A 23,867-nucleotide genomic window follows, 5' to 3' on the forward strand; every position below is an offset into this window, starting at 1 on the left:
TACATCTCTCAGCAAGTTTTTAACACTGCCCATGATGACTCCAAGCAAAGGAAAATCCTTCAACTGAAGCTGTTTGATCAAGGGAAAGTTTGTATGCTGTCCCTCTGTTGTTTGCTCCTACTGGTTCCTGTTGGACACTGTTTTAAACCTGAGGATAAACCAGCTGCATCAACCCTAAAATGGTCAGTAACCTTTGTTGATCAAACAAAGCTGTACTCATTTGGACATGGATATCTTGCTCTATACTCCATCTGCCCACTAAAGGGGCTGATTAAACATAAGAAAACAAAAACTGTTACACAACTCTCAACACAGTATGGCAAGTGGTGTTTATCAAGAATCCTACTGGTCCTAATACTACTAGCTGGTGATGTACATCTCAATCCTGGACCACCAGTGATTGAATAAAAAGTCAGCTTCACCCCAGCACAAGTGCCAAATATCAGACTGGTGGAGGATCTGATTGCCCAGGGCAGGCAGGGTAGCAGCAACCCTGACCGGGTGAAGATGGTCATCCCTAAGTCCAAAATTGTGCAATTTGAACGTGATCTTGGGAATATTAATTGGGATCAGCTTATAGAAATAGATGACGTGGATGGGTGTTGTAACTTCATGACTACTGCTCTAGTGAAATTGACAGCAAAATATACCAAAAACATGAAATGTAAACAAAGGAAAGCAACTTTACCATGGCTCAATAATGAAATACATAAATTTATGAAAAAAAGAGATCTGGCCTTGAAAACATCGTTGTCTTCTAAACTCAATACTGATCATCTGATCTACAAAAGTTTAAGAAATAAAGTAGTCCTAGAATTACGCAAAGCAAAAGCCTCATACTACACACAACTTATAAGAAACACCAAAGGCCATAATGTATCTCTTTGGAAACACTTAAATAATTTAACCAACAAATCATCCAATCAAAAAGGTATTAAGGAACTGAAAATAAATGGTATGGCCATCACAGATAAAGCCACCATGGCGCATGAATTTAATATGTATTTTATACAATCAGCAGAGGAATTGACACAAAATTTTGATGCCCCAACTATAACTAATAACACAAAAGTTGAATCATCAGATTCTTTTTGCATCAAAGAGGTCAATGAAGCAAAAATTGCAGAAATTATTAAGAAATTATCAGATACTAAGGCAAAAGACATTTATAATTTGGATACTTGTTTCATCAATAAATACAGCTCTATCTTAATAAGACCTGTGACTCATCTAATCAACTTATCAATTAGGACCAGTAAATTCCCAAACAACTGTCATCACACTGGTCTTTAAAGCAGGGGATCATGATCTGATATGCAACTATCGCCCTATTTCTATTCTTCCTGTCCTGTCAAAGGTACTTGAGAAGGTTGTCGCAGCACAGCTAGTTGACCACCTAGAGACCAATCAATTCCTTCATCCACAACAATTTGATTTAGACCAAAATGTTCCACAGAAACTGCAAATTGTTATTTCATTGAAAATGTAAAGCATTCATTGGACAGAGGTAATGTCGTGGGGGCAGTGTTCCTTGACCTGGAAAAGGCATTTGACACTGTCAGCTATGACATTCTCCTGTCGAAATTGTCTACATTCAATTTTTCAAAACAAGCAATTGATTGGTTTGAGTCATATTTTCAAACTAGAGAGCAGTGTGTGAAAGTTGACCAAGAAAGGTCATCCCCTTTAAACAACAGAATGGGTATTCCTCAAGGTTCGATCCTGGGTCCGCTGCTTTTCAGTCTGTTTATAAATGACCTACCTACAAGCTGCCCAGAGGCCAACTGCCAGCTTTATGCAGATGACACGGTCATATATGTACCAGCCAAGTCACCTAGCAAGGCAGTGGAGATCTTGACTGCATACTTAGATGATGTCCATCAATGGCTGCAATGTAATCATCTTGTCTTGAATTTGACAAAAACAGTTTCTATGTGTTTCTCCATTAGAAAACAGGGTTCACTTGAAAATTTTGAAATCAAGATACGGAATGAAGAAATAGAGGAGGTCAATGATTTCAAGTTTTTAGGAATAATCTTAGATTCACAACTCAAATTTGATAAACATGAAACAAGAAGATTTCAAAAACAGTAAAGTCGAACCTCAGTTGTTTCAAACTAATCAGGCACTACATACCAACTCAGGCAGCTCAGTTATTTATGCACGCTATGATTTTCTTTCATTTTTCATATTGTATGACAGTATGGACTCAAGCATCGCCATCCACAATCAGACACCTCACATCCTTATACAATCAGGCACTAAAAATAATGGACAAAAAGCCTGTTCGGTGGCATCACTGTCACATACTGAAAAAATACAATCTACTTAGTTTTGAGAGCTTTACTCATTTTTGTTTTCTTAATTAGTTTTCAAATGTATCAATACTTTAGCCCCCGAGCCTCTTTCTAGATATATCCAAAGACAAGACAGTACCAGAGTAACTAGGATCATGGTGAATGGCAACTGTAAAATACCATATCGTAGATCTAAATTTGGACAATCAGCCTTCTCCATACAGGGCTGTCAACTCTGGAACACATTACCAACTGAAATCAAATTAATTTCAGATATAAAATCTTTTACAACAAAGGTTAAGTGCTGGCTAAAAGCAAACCAGAGCTGTACCCATTTTTAGGTAATTGTATTGTATTGTAATTTTTTTTTTCTTTCAAACTGTACATCACAATCAATGTAATTCAGTATGTGTATTTTATTGTACTCCCATATCTGTAGTGCACTGTGGTTTTTATGATGATGAAAGCTATATATTTTAATTACACTGTATATGTAAAGCCCAACTAGGGACAAGAGTTGAAAATTAGCAATAGCTATAAACTCTCTGTGCAGTACATCAATTTCATGCTCTGTATCGGAACTATGTTAAATTGCATCGTCCCTATCAAATAAAATAAAAAGAAGAAATATTAAAATCACCTACAATAATTACTTTATCTGTACTAAGGACTAAGTTTAATAAAAACAAATAGAACTAACAAATAGAACTGGCAGTAAAGTTTTCCAGGTTGGGTGTGAAAGACTAAGAACAAAGCTTTCGAATGAGTTATAATTAAATTTAGGTCTACAGTTCATAATTAGGCTTGAGTTGAAAATGGCTGCAACTCCACCTCCTCAGCCAGTGTCTCGAGAAATGTGTGTGTATTAATATGACTGGGGGGAGTGGATTCATTTAGGTTGACATATTCTTCATGACAGTAAGACAAAATAAATCAATACCATAATCTGAGACTAGATCATTTACTAATATGGCTTTGGATGATAGTGATCTAATGTTTAAGAGTCCACATTTAATACTCCTATTTTGTTGTACTATTGCAGAGGTAGTGTTAATTTTTCTTAGATTTTTATGAGTGACTCCTCTTTTGTTTGTTTTAGATTTAATTTATTTAAGTGGTCGGGGGACAGACACAGTTTCTATGTGGTTTTGGGTGGGTAACTGCTCTAATGGAAGCACAGAAGTGTGTAAGACTGCAGCTCTGCCACTTGGTCTCAACTCTGGGTTGTCATGGTTTTGGTCTGCTAATAAACTTGGCCATATTTCTAGATATGAGAGCAGCTCCATCCAAAGTGGGATGTATGCTGTTTCTCCTAATCAGACCAGGTCTTCCCCAGAAAATCTGCCATTTGTCTATGAATTTCATGTCGTTTGCTGGACAGCCAGCGGTTGAATGATGACATGCGGCTATACATGTCATCACTGGCATGGGGCAGGGGCCCAGAGAAAACTATGGAGTCCAACATTGTCTTTGCATATGTGCACACCGACTCAACATTGATTTTAGTGACCTCCGATTGGCGTAATTGGGAGTTGTTACCACTGACATGAATAACAATTGTACCATATTTAAGTTTATCCTTAGCCAGCAATTTTAAATTTGATTCAATGTTGCCTGTTCTGGACTCAGGAATACTTTTGACTATGGCTGCTGGTGTTGCTAATTTCGTGTTTCTCACTAATAATCAGAGTTTGTTTCTCAGCGGGTGTGTCACTGAGAACATGTTTGAAACACGAACTGGTTGGTGGTGAACCGTGGGCTTCTGCTTAGGGCAATGCTTCCTTTGGACAGTCACCCAACCACCCTGGCTTCCCGGCTGCTTGGGAATTACCGGGGGAGTAGGAGCTACACTAGGTTGGTCCGCACCAGCTACTGGGGACTGGCTAACTACATTAGCTAGTGCGGAGCTGCGTTTCCAATTCACTGAGCCTTGCCTCCAACACTGCAAATAAACTACATTTATTACATGTACCATTATCACTAAAGGAGGCAGAGGAATGGCTAAACATATGACACACTGAGTAAGAGAGAGCAGGAGAGTGAAAGGGAGAGAGAGAAGCCATCGCTAACTAAACTGTGGGATTAGTAAGAAAAGTTGCTAAAAGAAGGAGACAATTAAGAGTGCTTGATTAGAACTAGCATAAGGTTAAATGTACAGCAGGTATTTATCCACAGTAATGAGGAATATAGCAGAATTAATTGAGTTTAGAGCAGCAAAAACGCTATCAGTAAACACAGTCAACAACCAGAAATGACACAACACGCTTACTGCAGCAGGTCAGCATGTAAGCCTCCAAGTGCCCCGATTATCCATAATGCAAGCAGTTGCCCCTGTTCATCCCAATGAGGGTGTGCCAATGGGCATCAGTGGTGGAGGCCCTTTCTGCCTGAACAGAAGCTTGCTTGCTGCTCCTCAAAACAATTCCAAGCTTTGTCAGGGGACACTGTGGTGACTTGATGGGACTGGCTTTCACAGTCATTATCCCAACCTTCCTTCTTTAACCTCCTTAACCTCCTAGAACAGCTCAGAACAAGTCATTTTAGGATTTCTGCGTACTTGCCTTTGTAGTTCTTTTTCAATGGACCAGCCTGTGGACTGACGATTACTTGGTCCCTTAAGGTGGTTTCCTTGTGAGCTGTTCCATCTGGTTCAACCACCCTCCATCACTGAAAGGCTTCCCACATACGAAGGCTAAAATCAGTTAGTGCCTCCCCACTGTCCTGCCTATTGCTAAAAAATTTCACACAGGAATCTTCAGCAGATAAGGTCCCCCCATACAATCCACTGAGAAAATCAAATATTTTGTCTGCTGTGTTCCTATCTTGTTCATCAAGCAATTGGATTTCCTATTTGGCATCCCCTTCAATGGCACTGAGAATAAAATCAATCTTCTGTTCCTTTGTGAGACTCTGGGCCCTTAGAAGGGCTTTCATGTGACTGGTGTGGCTGTGGCCTGGTGCACCCTCCTTGCTCCAGGGCCTTGCTCCTCACTCGTGCTGCCTTGCTCTTTCACTGTAGCCAGCTGTCTGCAATGTGCCGACACAGGGTGCTTGGTCCAACAAGTCAGCTCTGGATTTGCCTCAGGAGGAGGAGAGGGTGAAGCACCAACACTATTCACTAGGAGGCATTCAAAAAGTCCATGTATCATTTTACTCACCTCTCACGCTTGAGGGCGACGATCCACACTGCCAGCAGGTCTGTTTTTAGGGCCCGAACCCAAAGGGCGAAGGCCCTATTGTATTTCTTGTGTTTGTTTGTTTGTTTCTTTCTTTCTTTCTTTATTAGGGACCAAGCCCAAAAGGCAGAGGACTACTGTAAAACAGTAAACATGATGTTCACTTAATGGGTGTTTTCTAGCACCATATAGTGGACTCATGAAACGATATTTAACTCCTTCATGCAATGTTAGATAACAGTGAAAACCTAAAGTTACACGTCTTTGTCCAGCAAATACTCGTAACAATGTACATTTAAACGTACGCCACATAGAAGTGCAATCAAACTGGCTGAATAGTGCCCCCCACGAAATTGCAGCAAAGCAGCCCCAGCAGCAGGTAAGATAGTGGACAAAGGAAGTGATGTTTATCTCCTTGCACTGTCTGAAAACAGCCCGGGTCTGAAGACATCTACATGCCCGTGACAGAAACCCTTCGACTGCGCCGCGGCCCGACGTGCGCAAAAGCGCAAGGGCCCGTTCAACGCTACTTGCAGCTTAAATTTTCGTGTGTTTGTTTCTTTCTTATTAGGGCCTGAGCCCAAAGGGCGAAGACCCTATTGTATTTCGTGTGTTTGTTTCTTTCTTCTTATTATTCTTTATTATTACGCCACTTCAACCCTAAATTTGACCCCCTAAACATGCTCAAAAACTCACCAAATTTGGCACACACAAAATTTACCCCTAAAGTGCCAAAATGTGCTCTGTAGCACCACCTATGTATCTAATATGGCCGCCATGGCTTGTAGGAATGTCGTAGAGAGATCGAACCAAAACTCAATTATTCGTCTCATCAGACACCCCTGACCTAAATCCAACAGGAAGTCCACAATTAGCCTTTCAAAATAAGACTTTGCCTCAATTTTGACCTCCAAACAAACGCTATCTCCTCCAAGGACGTTAATGGTATTGGCTTCAAACTTAATACATGACTTATGACACTGTGCTGAAAAAAAGTTGTTAAAAACTTTGTAATAACTCGAACGGTTTGGATTTCATAAGCCCTCAAAGTTGCAGTGCCACATCACCCTTACAATGTAAAACAATGGGGAGGCCAAAACTCAATTATTCGTCTCATCAATTATTTGTCTCATCAGTAGTGGGGATGACCTATGAGGAGAAGGGAAAAAATGGAGTGAGAGTAACAGTTTAGTGATAAAGTGCTGCAGAAAAATAAAAACAAAACTAAAATTTGTAGCTCTGTACTGCAGTTTTTCCTTTATTAGGACCCAAGCACCTAGCGGTTCGCTCACACTCTCCATTCAAATATATGAGTATTTTTCTGTGTCCAGCTGCAGTTACTTATTGTCTCTACACACCTGACAGTACACATTTCAATCTAACTTTGACCAGGTCATGTGGGTTAAAAGTCTTTACTTTTCTAAAAACAGACTTGATGAAAATTAAGAAATTAATTTGTTTTAGACAGAAACTCAGTATGCTTCCATATTGTCTCTTTCTCATAGTGCCACTTACTGTGCACAGGAAGTCTGCCTTACAACACACATCATCAGATTTGCATGATATTACATAGTATGTTCTCAACAACATGAACTACAACATGCCTTTATTTCGCAGGTATGTTTGTTTCTTTGTGGATGTTTTCTAGCTCCAAATAGCTTCACCACTTCATGCACTGTCCAGAAAACGGCTGCGTATGAAGAAGTCCATGTGCAGACCCACCGACCACGTCATAGCCCAACGCGCATGGGGCGTGAGGGCCCGTTCATCACTGCTTGCAGCTTTAATTTGTCAGGCTCTCTGTTCTGTGTCTGTTCCTTCCTGCTGTCTTTCCTGCTGAGCCGGCAGATCTGCAGCCCTGCTCTAGGTCCCTTTTTTATTTGTCTGTCCAATCACTGGAATGATGATTATTACTTCGCTGCCGGTGTGCTATATCCATGCAGGGGAGGTCCTTAAGATACTCAGGAGATAAACACTTCAATCTGGTGAATTAAATCATTGTCACACACAACCACTGCAATCACTGAAACAATATAGTGCAATCCCACAAAAATAGTCACTTTGTGACAGATACAAATGGCTGTTGAGATGCATCTATGCATTTGAGGAGTGTGAGGATCATTGGTTTCTCTTTCCTCTGCACTGACAGAATAATCAGACAACCTAAACATTCATTTACCATACAGGCCTTGAAAAATAAATATGTGTATAATGTATCTATAATATATATAAATGTGTGTAAAAATTTTCTGTATAGTATTTAAGATAGGTGGACCATTGTTACATACTATATATTTTAGGATGTGCGTCTGGCATGCCTATCTCTAATTGAGAATGTAGGTATTGGTATTCATTCCTCATTTGCTCATGCAAGTGATTTAAGAAAATGTGTGGTATTCAACAATTTTCTCATGCTAATTCTCTCTCATGCTCTCTTCAGTCTCAGGAGAGAAGCTCCTTTTACAGCAGATGCCACTGTGCATGAGCATCAACTTCTCAAAGAACTTCAGAACAAAGTCAAGAGGTTGAGATATGTAGCACAGCAAGCTAGCTAAGTGTGAAATTCTTCTTTTATTCCTTGGTAACATTTTTATGAATTGAACTCGCCCACAAACCAATTGAAACAGACAAAAAGCCTTATATTGCAATTTTAGGTACATTGATTATGCTGATCATCAAATCTCATGGATGCACACCTCCGTACTGATATGGAAGATACTAAATCCCTCTTAGTAGAAGTGGAGTAGATGTGTATAGGTGTATGATAATGAAATATTCAAGTTAAGTACTAGGAATGTGCACAGGGCCTGGTATTTGTATTTGTATCCGTCTTTGTTGTGGCAGCAAAATTATTTGTATTTGTATAAAAGGACAGAACTCCCCATGCACAGCCAGTATTTTCAGACAGGTGCTAGTCCGTCGCAGGAACATATAAGGTGAAAATCAAAATTAACCACCACACACTGTAATGACTTTACTGTGACTTTATTAGGAGCGAACAACGCGTTTCGCCTGTAGCTTCTTCAGGTTCACTCAGTACAACTGCTGAGTATTCACAGGTGTAATAAATACATTTGAGTCACATGACTAATTATCACAGTCTTCATTTTCTCGAAGTGAACATTTTACAAAGGGCACGAAAATGAAAATATACATATTACAGAAAAACATGATGTATTTGTATTCGTACAACCCTATTAAGTACAAGCACCTCAAAATTCATTAGTATACTTTAGTACTTTAGTTACTTTTTACTAGTGGCATTAAAGATCTGGTATTATGGCCCTTTTTGACTCATTTTTATAAGTCGGTCTATTGTAAACATTCTGACATTTTATTCACCAAAAGTTGTTTAGATTTCTCTATATTCATCTTTCCTTACAAACTAGATTCCCCTCTGTCCTACTGCAGGCTGTTTCCAAAGCTATTTACATAAAATCAGCATTTTTAATGACCACCTACTCCTGTTGGGTGGAGGTTTGGCCCCCACCTTCATCCGTAGCCAATTGGAATACTATCTAATGAATAATTCAAGCTCCCTTACACCGCATTTTTACTTTGAGTAATGTCTTCAGCTGGAGACAGTCTGATCCTGAATGGGGCAGTTGTAGCTCAGGAGGTAGATTCCACTTATCGGAAGATCGGTGGTTCGATTCCCGGCTCCTCCAGTCCACATGTCGATGTGTCCTTGGGCAAGATGCTTAACCCAGAATTGCGCCTGATGGCTGCGCCATCAGTGTGTGAATGTGTATGAATGATTAGATTTCCTCTTATGGGCAGGTTGGGACCTTGCATGGTAGCCCCTGTGCCATTCAGCGTATGGATGTGTGTGAATGGGTGAATGTGATTCGTAGTGTAAAAGCGCTTTGAGTGGTCGGAAGACTAGAAAGTCGCTATACAAGTACAGTCCATTTATCATTTGAAATTGTCAAAAGGATGTTTCAGAACAGTAAGATTGTGTCTCAGTTTCCTAACAAAGTAAAAGTATTTTTTTCAAACATAGCCAGAGTTCACTAGCTTAGTTCAGCACAGATGTTTTTTATGCTTTCTCATCTCACAGGAAAACCTGAGTCCCGGGCCGAACCTTCGCGGTCCTTCACAGTCCTGATGGCATCCTTCCCTGACTATTGCTGCTTGTGCTTGTTGTTGTTGTTGTGATTGTTTTTCTTCTGTCCCCCCTCCCCCTTTCCCTCTCTCTTTCTCTCTCTCAACCCAACCGGTCAAAGCAGATGGCCGCCCACCAAGAGCCAGGGTCTGCTTGAGGTTTCTACCCGTTAAAGGGGAGTTTTTCCTTACCGCTGTCGCCAAGTGCTTGCTCATGGGGGAATTGTTGGGTCTCTGTATATTAAAGAGTACGGTCTTGACCTGCTCTATGTGAAAAGTCTGTTGTGATATGGCGCTACATAAATAAAAATTGATTGATTGATTGATTGATGTATTATATTCCTTTGAGCTGAGTAACAGAAAGAAACAATGTTCGTGACTGTGCTTGTTTTAAAATCTCATCAAAAGATTGAAGATGAAAAAGTTGAAAATCCTGTAGTGTGCTGAGTCTTGTTAATCATCAATTTTATTTCATCAATTTTATTTATATAGTGCCGGGGGGCAGAATAACAACAATCATAACAATAACAATAACAGCAGCAATAGCAGTAGCAATAGCCAGGGAAGGATGCCAACAGGACTGTGAAGGACCGCAAAGGCTCGGCCCAGAACCCAGGGTTTCCTGTGAAATGAGAAAGCACAAAAAACTCCGGGGAAGAAGCAAAGTTAGTGACATGCATTGATGTTACATTAATGCATACAGATGGAGAGGAGGAGGAGGAGAGAGGAGCTCAGTGCATCATGGGAAGTCCCCCAGCAGTCTAGGCCTATAGCAGCATAACTTAGGGCTGATCCAAGGTGAGCTTGGTCGGCCTTAACTATAAACTTTATCAAAAAGGAAAGTTTTAAGCCTACTCTGAGGGTGTCTGCACCCCAGATCGAATCTGGAAGATGGTTCCACAAGAGAGGAGCCTGATAGCTGAAGGCTCTGCCTCCCATTCTACTTTTAAAGACTGTAGGAAGCACCAGTAAGCCTGCATTCTGGGAGCGCAGTGCTCTAGTGGGATAATATGGTACTATGAGCTCTTCAAGATATGATGGTGCCTGACCATTAAGGGCTTTGTAAGTTAGGAGAAGGATTTTAAATTATCTTCTAGATTTTACAGAAGCCAATGTAGCAAAGCTAAAATGGGAGAAATGTGGTCTCTTTTTCTAGTTTTTGTTAGTACACGTGCAGCTACATTCTGGACCAGCTGGAGAGTCTTTAGAGACTTGTTTGGGCAACCTGATAATAAGGAATTGCAATAATCCAGCCTAGAAGTAACACATGTGTGGACTAGTTTTTCTGCATCTTTTTGGGACAGGATGTGCCTGATTTTTATAATATTACGTGAGTGAAAAAAGGCAGTCTTTGAAATTTGATTTATATGGCAGTTAAAGGACATATCCTGATCAAAGATAACTCCCAGATTCCTTACGGTGGTGCTGGAGGCCAGGGTAATGCCATCCAGAGTAGCTATATCATTAGATAATGTGTTTCTAAGGTGTTCAGGGCCAAATACAATAACTTCAGTTTTATCTGAGTTTAGTAGTAGAAAATTGCAGGTCATCCAGGTCTTTATGTCCTTAAGGCATGCTTGGAATTGTTTAACTGATTGGTTTCATCTGGCTTCATTGATAAATATAATTGTGTATCATCTGCATAACAATGAAAATTTATGGAGTTTTTCCTAATAATTTTACCTAAAGGAAGCATATACAAGTTGAATAGTATTGGTCCAAGTACAGAACCTTATGGAACTCCATGTCTAACTTTTGCCTTCATAGAGGATTCATCATCAACATGTACAAACTGAAATCGGTCTGATAAATAGGACTTAAACCAGCTTAATGCAGTTCCTTTAATGCCAATTAAATGTTCCAGTCTCTGCAAAAGGATTTGACAGTTGTGTCGAATGCGGCACTAAGATCTAACAGGACAAGTATGGACACAAATCCTTTGCAGTTAGGAGGTCATTTGTGACTTACACCAGTGCTGTCTCTGTGCTATGATGCACTCTAAATCCTGACTGAAAATCCTCAAATAAACTATTGTTATGTAGAAAGTCACATAACTGATTAGAGACTGCTTTCTCAAGGATCTTAGAGAGAAATGGAAAGTTAGATAAAGACCTATAATTGGCTAAAATGCCTGAATCAAGAGTAGGCTTCTTAAGAAGAGGTTTAATAACGGCTACTTTAAAAGACTGTGGTACATAGCCTGTTACTAAAGACAGATTGATCATATTAAAGAAGCGCTAACTAAGGGTAAGGCTTCCTTAAGCACCCTAGTTGGGATGGGGTCTAAGAGACAGGTTGATGGTTTAGCTGAACAAATCATTGCAGTTAGTTCACCTACCTACAAGCTGCCCAGAGGCCGACTTTATGCAGATGACGCGGTCATATATGTACCAGCCAAGTCACCTAGCAAGGCAGCGGAGATCTTAACTGCATACTTAGATGATGTCCATCAATGGCTGCAATGTAATCATCTTGTCTTGAATTTGACAAAAACAGTTTCTATGTGTTTCTCCATTAGAAAACAGGGCTCACTTGAAAATTTTGAAATCAAGATGCGGAATGAAGAAATAGAGGAGGTCAATGATTTCAAGTTTTTAGGAATAATCTTAGATTCGCAACTCAAATTTGATAAACATGAAACAAGAAGATTTCAAAAACAGTAAAGTCGAACCTCAGTTGTTTCAAACTAATCAGGCACTACATATCAACTCAGGCAGCTCAGTTATTTATGCACGCTATGATTTTCTTTCATTTTTCATATTGTATGACAGTATGGACTCAAGCATCGCCATCCACAATCAGACACCTCACATCCTTATACAATCAGGCACTAAAAATAATGGACAAAAAGCCTGTTCGGTGGCATCACTGTCACATACTGAAAAAATACAATCTACTTAGTTTTGAGAGCTTTACTCATTTTTGTTTTCTTAATTAGTTTTCAAATGTATCAATACTTTAGCCCCCGAGCCTCTTTCTAGATATATCCAAAGACAAGACAGTACCAGAGTAACTAGGAGCATGGTGAATGGCAACTGTAAAATACCATATCGTAGATCTAAATTTGGACAATCAGCCTTCTCCATACAGAGCTGTCAACTCTGGAACACATTACCAACTGAAATCAAATTAATTTCAGATATAAAATCTTTTACAACAAAGATTAAGTGCTGGCTAAAAGCAAACCAGAGCTGTACCCATTTTTAGGTAATTGTATTGTATTGTAATTTTTTTTTTCTTTCAAACTGTACATCACAATCAATGTAATTCAGTATGTGTATTTTATTGTACTCCCATATCTGTAGTGCACTGTGGTTTTTATGATGATGAAAGCTATATATTTTAATTACACTGTATATGTAAAGCCCAACTAGGGACAAGAGTTGAAAATTAGCAATAGCTATAAACTCTCTGTGCAGTACATCAATTTCATGCTCTGTATCGGAACTATGTTAAATTGCATCGTCCCTATCAAATAAAATAAAAAGAAGAAATATTAAAATCACCTACAATAATTACTTTATCTGTACTAAGGACTAAGTTTAATAAAAACTCTGAGAATTCAGATAGGAATTTAGAGTATGGGCCAGGAGGATGGTACACTATAACAAATAGAACTGGCTGTAGAGTTTGCCAGGTTGGGTGAGAAATATTAAGAACAAGGCTTTCGAATGAGTTATAATTAAATTTAGGTCAAGGGTTGATGATTAGGCTTGAGTTGAAAATGGCTGCAACTCCACTGCCTCGACCAGTGTCTCGCGGAATGTGAGTATTAATATGACTGGGGGGAGTGGATTCATTTAGGCTAACATATTCTTCATGACAGTAAGACAAAATAAATCAATATGATGATCTGAGATTAAATCATTTACTAATACGGTTTTAGATGACAGAGATCTAATGTTCAAGAGTCCACATTTAATTCTCTTATTTTGTTGTACTATTGCAGTAGTGGTTTTAATTTTTATTAGATTTTTATGAATGAATCCTCTTCTGTTTACTTTGGATTTATTGATTTAAGTGGTTGGCGGACAGACACAGTCTCTATGTGGTTTTGGGTTGGTAACTGCTCTAATGGAAGCGCAGAGAAGCATGTAGGACTGCAGCTCTGCCTCCTGGTCTCAACTCTGGGATGTCACGTTTTTGGTCTACTAATAAACTTGGCCATATTTCTAGATATGAGAGCAGCTCCATCCAAAGTGGGATGTATGCTGTTTCTCCTAATTAGACCAGGTCTTCCCCAGAAAGTCTGCCAATTATCTATGAAGCCCACATTGTGGGTCCATTGTGGACACCACCTCAACAGCCAGCGGTTGAATTGTGACATGTGGCTATACATATCATTATTGGTCAGGTTTGGCAGGGGCCCAGAGAAAACTACGGAATTGTTTTTGCATATGTACACACCGACTCAACATTAATTTTGGTGACCTCCGATTGGCGTAATCGGGAGTCGTTACCGCCGACATGATGACAATCGTACTATATTTACATTAGCCAGCAGTTTTAAATTTGATTCTATGTCGCCCACTCTGGCCCCAGGAATACATTTACCTATGGCTGCTGGTGTTGCTAACTTCATGTTTCTCACTATGGAGCTGCCAATAATCAGAGTTGATTTCTCAGCAGGTGTGTTGCTGAGGTGGGAGAACCTGTTAGAAACATGAACTGATTGGTGGTGAACCATGGGCTTCTGCTTAGGGCTATACTTCCTTCGGACAGTCACCCAGCCACCCTGGCTGCTTGGGAACTACAGGGGGAGTAGGAGCTATGCTAGATCGGCCCACACCGGATACTGGGGGCTGGCTAACTACATTAGCTACTGATTGTTTTTCCATGGTGCAGAGCCACGCTTCGAATTCACTGAGCCTCGCCTCCAGCACTGCAAATAAACTACACTTATTACACATACCTTTTTCACTAAAGGAGGCAGAGGAATAACTAAACATTTGACACACTGAGCAAGAGCGAGCAGGGGAACGAGAGGGAGAGAGGGAAGTCATCGCTAACTGCTTAGTCTAAGTTAGCTGCTAATGCTAGCTGCAGAGCTAAAATAACTATCAACTGTTCAAATAGCCAGGAAAGTCGCTAAGAGAGAAAGCGCTGAGAGTGCTTGTGTAGAACTAGCGAAAGTTTAAATATACAGTAGGTATTTATCCACAGTCATGTGAAATATAGCAAAATCAACTGAGTTGAGAGCAGCAACAATGCTATCAGTAAACACAGTCGGCAACCAGAAATGACACAATATGCTTACTGTAGCACATCAGCCAAAGGAAAAAAGGACAGTCAGCTTGTTAAGCAGATAGTCAGCTCTAAAATGCGTGGAACATAACCACTTGCTGATAACAAGAGGGAAGATTGCCTCCAAAAATGAATTTCCACATTCCTGATGTGAATTTCATCCTTGTATATAAGGCTGTTAAGACTTTTTAGCTGCTGAACATCCAGCAACTGCACAATTTCAGTGTCCTGCTTTGCTTGTCATCCAGCTGAAATGCAAACTTCCCCACCATCACCCTAATTCACCCCAAAGGTATTTTTTCTTGTTTTCCACAATTCCAGCCCTTTAAGGAGGTTGTTGATTAACATGGATGCAATGATTTCCCTGGTGTTTGAACTGTTCAATGGGCCAGTCAGTGATAAGTAACTAAGAGGTAACTAAATTCAAGAGTAACTTAACACCAGAATGTCCTCTCTGGTTGAAAGTTTCAAGCCTGTTTCACCTGTGACCACACTCATCTCCGTTAATGGGTGTGGTCAGAAAAGTGCTCTGTTGCCTGTAAGCACACCAATAGTGATGTCATGGGATCCTGGATTACACCTGTACATCACATGAGGTCAAGAAAGGTCGAGAACTATCCAAAAATATAAAATATATATTTCTGTCTTTTACTAACCTGCTAGATGGCAGCTAATCAATACCAACTGTCAACAAAAATCATCGAATGCTGTGGTAATGTTACAAATGACTGTCTTGGCAAGACAGAGCAGTTTCCGGTGTTTCAGGCTTTTCTCCACATTTCAGCACAGAGATTGGTCCATAATGAAAACTGCAGAGAGAGTAAAACACACAGTTAGCATGTCTTCAGTCAGTCAAAGTGTGGACTCACAGAGCTCTCCAACATCATAAATTAACTTTAATGTATTTTCATTCTTTTACTTCTCTCTCGTATCATATCTATTACATAACCTATTGAAATGTCTGTCAGAATACAGCTATTAACGCGACTCAGGCAGGTCTGAAATGTGTTAAATTAATTTCTAAACGTTAATGTCAATAATGTCATTCAGGTGTCACTGAATGTTGCAGAAACATCAGTACTGATGTTCTGTTTGTTGACGACAGCTGGCTTGACTTTATTAAATACCTGCAGCATCACACAACAGCTGAAACGATAAGTGCATCTTTAAATTGTGAGAGCGATGTGCACATTTACGCATGTGGCACAGCAGCAGTGACTTCATTAACACTGGATCAATCAGGATCTGACAGTAATTAATGTTCTGTGTTCTGCTACCCATCTACACCATTGACTGTGTATAAAGAGGTCAACTGTAGCACACAGATTCCAGGTTTATATGGTGGAGCTGTTTGTAATAAAGCAGCCCTTTTGGATGAATCCTGAGCTCCATCAGAGCTGTCAGGACATTTTTATTTTAAGTAGCTAAAAGTCCAAGATAAGCCTAAAACCCCATACGCACTTGGTCTCCCCCAGTCCCAATGACTGAAGATTTCGCCCTTGCTGAAAACAGTAAAACAATACAAGGGTCTGTGTTGGTGTGGGCGTATTGTTTAAAGTACCGTTGAGACAATGAAATACAATCCAGCAAGTGCGGTTGGAGTAACAGATGATTGAGTTTAAAGGCTGATCAGCAAAACACTGCACAGTGGTTTGTAATACTCACAACTCTGGAAAGTTGTCATGCTGGAACACTGTTTACTAGTGCACACAATGTATCTGTGTTTACAGACCTCAGAAAAGTATGAATATATATATATATGTATATATATGTATCGAAGGAAACAGTCTTGGCCACATGGATCTTCTGGGGTTCCTAACCATCCGGATGGCGGCCTTTTCTTCCCACTGAGGTCGAGAGGAGGTTCCAGGTGCACCGGGCCGGTGCTGAGGGGCTTAAGAGGAGCTTCTACCCTCTGGCCACCGGGATCCTGGATGAGATGCTACATAGGACTATCCTCCGAGGCCGTTTATCATATCACAGAGCATGCCTGTCAAAACCTGCATCAAGTTCAAAGCAGTGTTTCATCAGCAAAAACACCTGGGCTGTGTTTCATGGAGTGCTCTAAGGACTACTGTTGGTACTTATTGCTGTATTGCCTGTACGTGTCTGTCTGGCCAGAGCAATCAACACTGATGGAAAACAACTGGGACACCAAGTGATTGAGCATGGGACAAATGCTGGCTCATGGCCAGCTGACACTCCTAAAGTGAGTTTTCATCATAACTTATTGGGATATTTTACAATCTATTCCTCTGTCCTGTGGCACGGGCAAGCCCAGGTACCAGAGCGAATCACTGATCCAGTGGACCGGTCATCTGCCACCCCATTTCGGAGAATAGCAGGTCTCCTCTTCTTGCGGATCCTGCTCTCCGGAGATGTTCAGCTAAATCCTGGACCAGTGACCCCTGGAGTGCTGCAGAACTTCAATGCTGATTTGTGCTCGAGTGTGTCTGGGACTCCTCTGGTGCCAGTGACGAATGAGCAGCAACTTTCTGTGCCAGGCTTCTCCCTTAACAGACTAAACTTTGTTAACACAAGGCATGATGACTCAATGCCAAGCCTATAGAGGGGGGTAATGGTGCTTTCCATTCTGAGATAATAAGTTTATGGCCCAGCATCAATGCAGTCTGTACCCATTCTGCATCATGGGATGGAAGGTCCTCAAGTAAGGAGGGGTCCCCCAGAATGTAAAGACTTTGGGAGAAGGGCACATCACTCCCTATGATTTTGGTAACATTTTGGTGAATCGCATTCCAGTAATCTTGTATTTTACAGCAGCTCCACTGCATATGAGTCAGTGTGCCTTCCCCCTCTTGGCATCTCCTGCACTCTGGGCTCTGTATTAACTTGACTCTATGTAACTTGGAGGGGGTCCAGTACACTCTATTCAGGATCTTGAATTGGACTAGTCTAGTCCTAAGTTCCCTGGACATCTTTTTCATATTCCCTCATCCCTCTCTGTGAATGACACATTGAGGTCCGCCTCCCAAGTCAGTCTGAGGGAAGATACACCTTTGTATGAGCATTTCAAGAGCATTGAGTAGTACAGTGAAGCTTCATGCCCCTTACCAAAGATTCCCAATATTTGTGTGAGGAAACTTGCAGTAGGGGGAGGTGTTGAGAGAGATCCAAAGGCATGGGGCAGCAGGTGTCTGAGCTGTAAATACTTCCAGAACTGCTGCTGGGGCAGGTGGAATTGAGCCTTAAGATCAGAAAAGGACCTGAAAGTGTCCCCTGCATATAGATCCCCAAGAACCAAGATACCCCTTTCGACCCATGACCTGCAGAAAAATGGTGATTTCCCTATGCAGAGTTTAGGGTTGAGCCATATGGGGGCCGCAGTGTGGAGGTGGGCATTAAAGTTAAACATGAAAGCCATTCTCTTCCATACCCATCGGATGTGCGAAATAATAGGGTTAGTCTGTGTCCCTGGTGAAGGTTTAGTAGTAGTGTAATGCATAGGGGGGAGCGGGCTACACAAAGAGCACTCAAGACTGAACCATGGGGGGGCTCTCTCAGGAGGCAAAGCCCAGTGCACCATGTGTCTGAGGCTAAATGCATAATGATATAATAGCAAATTTGGGAACCCCAGTCCACCCTGATCTACTGGCCGCTGCAGCTTTTTCAAGTTCAATCTGGGTCGTTTACCGTCCCATAGGAATTTGATGCATAACCTGTCAGACTGCTTAAAATATTTGGGAGGAATTCTCATTGGGAGAGCCTGTAAAACGTAATTAAATTTAGGAGTACAGTTCATTTTGATAACATTGACCTTGCCCCAAAGGGAGAGGAAAAGCGGTGACCAACGTTCTATATCAATCTTAAATTTGTCCAGGAGGGGCTCAAAATTAACCTGAATCAAGTCAGCCAACGATGGGGGAAACAGAATGCCTAGATATTTAATACCTGATTGTGGCCAAGAAAATTTACCAGGTTGGAATAGATTTTTAGGACAATAAGGTGTTAAAGGTAGTGCCTCCAATTTGGCCCAGTTTACTTTATACCCAGATAACTTGGAAAACAATTTGATGGTTTTGAATAGGGAAGGAATGGAGCGTTCTGGGTCTGTTATCAGGACCAAAGCATCGTCTGCATAAAGCATTAACTTATGGCTGCTGCCATCTAGTTGGATACCTGGAAATTCAGGGTCTTTGCGAATGGCTGCTGCCAGAGGCTCCAGTGCCAGTGCAAAGAGCAATGGGCTCAGTGGGCAACCCTGCCTAGTGCCTCTTTGAAGCTTAAATGACTGCCAGATAACACCATTTGTTGCGACCGAGGCTGTAGGATTAGTGTACAGGAGTTTGATCCAGTTCACAAATTTCTTACCAAATCCAAAGGCCTCCAGGGTGGAGAAAAGGTATAGCCACTCCACCCTGTCGAATGCCTTTTCGGCGCCCAGAGGGAGAGCAGCAGCGGGGGAAGCTTCGTTTTGGGAGGCCCACATGATGTCGATCAAACGTCTGATATTATCCGCCGAATTACGTGTTCAAATAAAGCCAACCTGGTTGTGGTGAATCAAGCTGGTTATCACGTTGTCCAACCTTCTGGCTAGGATTTTAGTGAGTATTTTACTGTCACAGCCAATCAGGCTAATTGGTCTATAGCTTTTGCACTCCAATGGATCCTTATCTCTCTTTAAAATAAGAGAGATAAGTGCCTCAGATAAAGTAAGGGGCAGACCCCCCCTGTCCAAAGCCTCAATATACATCTGCAAGAGTAAAGGAGAAAGCTCTTCGGCATACGCTTTAAAAAATTCTGCTGTGAAGCCATCAGGGCCTGGGGCTTTACCAGATGGGAGACCCAAGATAATGTCCACAATTTCCTCCCTAGTGATTGGTGCATCCAGCAAATCCACTTGGTCCCCTGATAAAGTGGGAAGAGCGAGAGGGGATAGAAATGCACTTATCTCTGGCCTGTTAGCTTGTATTCCTGAAGTGTAAAGTGCCGTATAAAATTTTCTAAATGTCCTATGTATCTCACTGGGATCATATGTAAGAGTGCCATCTTCTGTTGTGATCGCTGCTATGGTGCTCAGTGCCTTTCTTTGTTTAATATACCTGGCCAGCATTCTTCCTGCTTTATCGCCTTCCTCAAAGCATTTTTGCCTAGCTCTGAAAAGGGAGAACTCGGCTTTCTGAGTTAGGATAGAGTTGAGTTTGAAAAATACTCATATATTTGAATGGAGAGTGTGAGCGAACCACTAGGTGCTCAGGCCCTAATAAAGGAAAAACTGCAGTACAGAGCTACAAATTTTAGTTTTGATTTTATTTTTCTGCAGCACTTTATCACTAAACTGTCACTCTCACTCAATGAGCTCCATTCAACCCCCCCCCCCCCATTTTCTCTCTCTCTCCCTCTCAGTTAGAGAGGAGAATGTCACTCTTCTTGTGAAATATCCTCATAAATCCCATTACTTTGGCCAAATTCTACATTAAAATTTCGTCACAAATCCATTGATACAGGTTTGAAAGTGGTCAGACTTATAGTTTAGACATCAGAACCATTTGTTTGACACAAAGTCCATGCCTAGAGATTGCCTCCCCATTGGTTTACATTGTAAAGTGTGATGTGGCACTACAACTTTCAGGGCTTACAATATCTAAACCGTTCGAGTTATTACAAAGTTTTTAACAACTTTTGTTCAGCACAGTGTCATAAGTCATGTATCCAAGTTTGAAGCCGATACCATTATCGCCCTAGGAGGAGATAGCGTTTGATCGGGGTCCAAAATTGGCATAAAGTCATACTTTGATGGGCATATTGCGAACTTCCTATTGGATTTAGGTCAGGGGTGTCAGCATATGATTTGTAGGTCTTGATGAGACAAATAATTGAGTTTTGGTTCGATCTCTCTACGACATTCCTACGGGCTGTGGTGGCCATTTTAGATACATAGGTGGCGCTACAGAGCACATTTTGGCACTTTGGGGGTTAATTTTTACATTTTATCAAATTTTCACCAGACCTGATGTGTGGGCCAAATTTGGTGAGTTTTTGAGTATGTTTAGGGGGTCAAATTTAGAGTTGAAGTGGCGGATTAATAAAGAAAGAAACAAACACGCGAAATACAATAGGGTCTTCGCCCTTTGAGCTCAGGCCCTAATTAAAGCTGCAAGCAGCGTTGAACGGGCCTTTGCACCCTTGCGCATGTCGGACCACGGTGCAATCAAAGGGCTTCTGTGATGGGCATGTAGATGTCTTCAGACCCGGGCTGTTTTCAGACAGTGCAAGGAGATAAACATCACTTCCTTTGTCCACTATTTTGCCCGCTGTTGGGGCTACTTTACTGAAATTTCGTAGGGGGCGCTATTCAGCCAGTTTGCATCACTGATGGAATATTGTCATGTACACATGTTCAGGCTGGGAGTCTTATCAAACATGTAAAGTTTGGTGCAGACTGGAGCATTTACAAAAAAGTTATAGCAACTTCCTCTGTTATGGCTAAACATCAAATCTCAACAGTGTGAGGATGAGAATTTTCTGCAGGGTGAGACATGGCTGCCTTGCTCACACCTGTGTCATAAAAATCATGCAAGTTTTGTGCCCATTCACTTGAATTTCAATTAGTAAATTGAAAACCCTTGATGAGTTTGTGTGTAAAACAAATTAATTTCCTAATTTTCATCAAGTCTATTTTTAGGAATGTAAAGGCTTTAAACTAGGGATGCACGACATTCGATTTTTGCCGATATCCAATATGCTGATATTTCCAACCCATTGTGGCCGATTGCCGATGCCGAGATATGCACATATTTTTACCAGCTGGCTGAGGAGGCTATTATGGGTGCAAGCATAGATTATACTATGATCAAGAAAGACAATATATGAAGGAAGAACTTAGGAAGACTGGAGTTCAGTAGCTCAGCATTAAAGTTCTTCCCTCATATAGGCTATAGTCTTTCTTGATCATTAGTACAATATATGATTGCATGTGTAATAGTCTCCTCAGCCAAGTGGGAAAAAATATGTGCATATATCAACATCTGCAATTGGCAAAAATGAAAGTAAAAAAGTAATTGTGTTAAATAATTGTGATCCAATATTGAACAAGATCATCATGATTATGATTTTTGCCATAATCGAGCACCCCTAAAAATAACATAAATTGTGATTTACATACACTCACACTCACACACACACACACACACACACACACACACACACACACACACACACAGAGTTTAAATATGTATGTGATAAATTGTAAATATGTATGTAATTAATTGTTTTCTTTAAGAAAACAATTAATTACATACATACATTACGTGTGCTCCTAAAGTTATATGTGGGCTCCTACTTTTTTTCATTTAGGAGCAAATGTAACTCCTAAAAGTAAGGATGAACACTGCTGTCAGATGTGTAGAAACACTAAGTAACTGGAGTGTGAGGATTGAACACTGCTGTCAGATGTGTAGAAACACTAAGTAACTGGAGTGTGGCGCAGTCCAAGGGCTTCGTGATGTTGCACTACAACTTTCAGGGCTTACCAGATCTAAACCGTTCGAGTTATTACAAAGTTTTTAATAACTTTTGTTCAGCACAGTGTGATAAGTCATGTAAAAAAGTTTGAAGCCGATACCATTAACGCCCTAGGAGGAGATAGCATTTACTCAAGGTCCAAAATTGGCACAAAGTCATACTTTCATGGGTGAACTGCAGACTTCCTGTTGGATTTAGGTCAGGGGTGTCAGCGTATGATTTGTAGGTCTTGATGAGACGAATAATTGAGTTTTGGTTCAATCTCTCTATGACATTCCTACGGGCCGTGGCAGCCATTTTAGATACATATGTGGCGCTCTCGAGCACATTTGGCATTTTGGGGGTTAATTTTTACATTTTATCAAATTTTTCACCAGACCTGATGTGTGGGCCAAATTTGGTGAGTTTTTGAGCATGTTTAGGGGGTCAAATTTAGGGTTGAAATGGTGTATTAATTCATTAGGGCCTGAGCCCAAACGGCAAGGTGGTCCGAACCGTGCTCTGTGCTGACTCTGTGCTGATTTCCAACTTTCTGTCAACAACATTACAAGCCATCCACTGACCCCTCCACCTCCTAATAAGAAAGTCAGCTTATATAGATGTCATGTGAAGTACGTCACTTCAGAAATGTTGATATGATACGTATTGTTGAAATGTTAACATGCTATGTATTACAGGTGTTGCAATGTACATATTCAATGTATCTGTGGTTTGCAGAAATGTACAATGCCAATGTTTTATTCTGGCAACCAGGCTGAAATTTGTCATCTTATGTAGACGTCATCGGTCTCATGGTGTCTATTTCAGATGTTGTGGGAGAACAACAGAAGTCTATCGGACTACCTTGCACGTTAAAAAATGACACAAAGGGGGTACCCAGAGCGTTAAAAAGTGACGCAACGGGGTCCTGACCAAGCTTCGATGTGTGATGAGTTGGGAGTGAGAACAGGCTGTTTCATCATATGATAAAGGTGATCACTCAGAACAACTTTGTATTGATTTGCAGTGACCCTTCCCTCTAAGTGGACAAGTGGACCCAAACCATGCACACAAAAGCACACTTACACACACATTCTGTCTGTAGCTAACACACAAAGATCACAGTTTAATCTTTACTGAAAATGTTTAGGTAACATGTTGAACAACAGGACACAAATATATCATTTTACTTAAAAGTATGAGTTTTTGCCTTTGTTAAATTGATGGCATTATTAAAGTTCAAAATTATCTCAGAAGTGTTTGATTTTGTGTCATTTTTACATCAGTATTTTATGGTAGTACTATTTACCCCTAGAGCACTCAATATACCCCATCCCCATGCTCATTTACCCCTACCTTGGGGCAAGCTGTGCCATAGGACTAACTTTTTTTTATGGGTCATTGCTCTAAAACCATAATGATTAGATAACTTGTTCTAATTCCATGGGTACACAACAACCTGAGGTATATATAGTTACTAGGTAACACTTCATTTTATGGGTCTGCAAATTTCATGGTAATTAGGTGGTAATTAGCAAGTAACTTTTTTGAAATTTCTTTGAAAGCACCCCAAAATTTACCTCAA

The 23,867-nt window shown here is 40.7% G+C and overlaps 1 long non-coding RNA gene across 1 annotated transcript in view; it reads left to right on the plus strand.

Moving 5' to 3' along the window:
• Positions 1-23,538, plus strand: part of LOC137199226 (uncharacterized) — a 348,155-nt gene extending 324,617 nt beyond the window's left edge. The window contains exon 2 of the long non-coding RNA XR_010931752.1: positions 23,388-23,538. This is a non-coding gene — a long non-coding RNA (uncharacterized lncRNA). The remainder of the gene's footprint in view (positions 1-23,387) is intronic.
• Positions 23,539-23,867: the final 329 nt, after the last annotated feature.

The sequence above is a fragment of the Thunnus thynnus genome, chromosome 16 (assembly GCF_963924715.1).
Source record: "Thunnus thynnus chromosome 16, fThuThy2.1, whole genome shotgun sequence".
Lineage (NCBI taxonomy): Eukaryota > Metazoa > Chordata > Actinopteri > Scombriformes > Scombridae > Thunnus > Thunnus thynnus.